The sequence below is a fragment of the Canis lupus genome, chromosome 8, assembly GCF_011100685.1.
Source record: "Canis lupus familiaris isolate Mischka breed German Shepherd chromosome 8, alternate assembly UU_Cfam_GSD_1.0, whole genome shotgun sequence".
NCBI classification, from domain to species: domain Eukaryota; kingdom Metazoa; phylum Chordata; class Mammalia; order Carnivora; family Canidae; genus Canis; species Canis lupus.
The window spans coordinates 5,020,661-5,023,518 of NC_049229.1; positions in this window are offsets into that span (position 1 = coordinate 5,020,661).

Here is a 2,858-nt window from a genome sequence, read left to right on the forward strand (position 1 = left end):
CGCTCTCTCAGATAAATATTTTAAAAGTTAGAAAAAAGAACACTAATTATACACCTCTGTCAAGAACATTAAAATTATATACTTTGAAGTTAAGTGTTGTGAAGAATTGACATTAATTTCTGAAGTCTATGAAAAAGAGGAACTGTTCTTTTGAAAACATGCACAAAATTTCCCCATGCATTATCACAGACATTTAGAACACTTTTTCTTAGGCAGCAATATTCTGATTCTATGTGTGTGTGTGTGTGTGTGTGTGTGTGTGTGTGTGTGTGTGTCTAATTGCTGACATTGCAGAAGTTTGGTTTTCTGTTATTTTTCATTGCTAGTGTCTAATAATTCAGATATGTTATGAGAAAATAGGAATCCGTATAGTCCAGAAATTTGGCCACTGTCTTTAATCCTGTTTCTAGAAGAAAATGCAATCTACATTTCTAGCAAGTCTGTATTTCCAACTTGAGGGCAAAAACCATTTGAAATTTGAAGATTGCTTGTACATATGTAATCAAAGTATGGTTAAATATCTTTTCTTTGAATTCACCAAACTGAATTTTCTGCTATTATTCTTTTCGAGTTACTTTGCTGTGCAAAATATCAACATAATCCCTCTGCTCTGTATTTAGGAAAGTGGCAATGCAGCATGGTCATGATTATGCCCTTGGAGCCAGATCAAACTGCGTTCCCATCCTGATTCAAGCACTTGCATGCTCTAAGGCTCTGAGGAAATTGTTTAATGTTTAATTTTAGGTTGCTATACTGTAGAATAGGAATAATGTAAGTACCTATCTCTTAGAGTTATTGTGAGGATTAAGATCGATCATATATAAGTTTCTGTCACAATAATCATTCCTAGAGAATGAAATAGTAGCCTTTTTTCTTTATCATACACTCATATCAGTAGAAATATTTTCATCACATAACCTTTATTTATAAATTATATACATGTTCTTTCTAACTAATATAACAGCATAAAATTAAAAGCAAAATTTGAAAAGAATGTGACAAAGATGAAGTAAGCACAACTTAAAAATAAATAAAAACAAAGTACAAATGAGATGTTTGTTGCATTTATAATTTATCAAATAATTCCAAACTCCAGTGCAACTCCAGATTTTTAAAAAGGGGTTAGAAAATTCTGTTTCCAAGGTTTTTTGTATGAAGAAACAAAAATGTTAATGGATGACATACCATTTTCACACAATCACACAATGATACAAATATTTCTAAATACCCATTTTCAGAAGTGTTTCCATAGCACTAAAAAAGAAACCATTGCTTTCTTCCTCATTCTGAAATATCACCTTTATCTTGATGGGACATATCAGTTTTTGGGAGGTTTGTTTTATTTTATTTTTCTTTAAAGATTTTATTTATTTATTCATGAGAGACTCAAGGAGAGAGGCAGAAACACAGGCAGAGGGAGAAGCAGGCTCCCTGCAGAGACCCCGATGTAGGGCTTGATCCCAGGACTCCGGGATCACACCCTGAACTGAAGGCAGATGCTCAACCACTGAGCCACCTAGGCATCTCTGGGAGGTTTGTTTTCATATCTGTATGAGGCTTACTATTGGTAGGCACTTGACATCCCAGAAAAGATTAGAAAATTTGGATCATATATTTTCTGTGAAAGAAAACTATGTAATTCATCTTTAAGTTTGACAAGAGCTTGAAATGTTTTGCCATGAAATAATCAGTGAATCTCTTTGCAGTAACAGAATATTTTCATGGACACTCCTCATCTCCTGAGCACACACATGTTTATCTAACAAAGATTCATATGGCACTTACCATTTATAGGAACTGTTTTAAGCTCTTTGCAAATATTACCTCAGTTAATCTCATAACAACATTCTGAGTTAGGTTTAATTTCCATTTTACAGATGAGATAACTATGAAAGAGACAAATTGAAAAAAATGTTTGAAATCAGGCAGAATTTGAAACCAGCCATTTTGGCTTTAGAAGACTGCTTTTAAAAAGTAGACTCTGGTGCTTGCGATTCTACTAATGAAGGTAAAATAACTTTTAATTCCACTTAACACAAGTAAACTACAATTGATTTGTGCATTTTAGAAGCAGAGATTGGGTGAGGTTGCCAGTATCAGGAACTCTCTGCTTCGTTCTGGAGACCACTTGCAGGATGTACTCATGTGACCATCTAACATGCAGGCCAAGTGAGGGCTCTAATGTGGACAATATTAGTAACCTTAATCTATTGCTTATTTTTCATATACATGTAAGCACATGTTCTAATATTTTGTACCCAAATTCCAATATTTTCAGTAATAGTATTGTGTCCATTTTGCCTGTAACTAAACATTAAAGACCCATGCGTAACTGATATGCACTATCTACCTATTGTTTTTTTTTTAATTTTTATTTATTTATGATAGTCACAGAGAGAGAAGGAGAGAGAGGCAGAGACATAGGCAGAGGGAGAAGCAGGCTCCATGCACCGGGAGCCTGATGTGGGATTCGATCCCGGGTCTCCAGGATCACGCCCTGGGCCAAAGGCAGGCGCCAAACCGCTGCGCCACCCAGGGATCCCTACCTTTCTATTGTTAAAACAGATTATATGTATATAAATAATCAGTTTATAATATATTTTATATATAATCTGTATATAATATATAATCTCTCCATATAAAGTATATATATATACTTTATATATATTTTTTTTTTCCAAAAATTTGTTTGTTTAATCACACCTCACTGTTAATCACTAAATTCTTTTTCTGGTAGAGACTGGGATGAATCAGGGAGGCCTTTATCCAGTTGTCTAGATCCTCCTGATTTTATATACTTGGATTGTGTCCAGTTCTGACAGATTCCAATAAAGGAGACAGTTATGTAACTCTGTGTC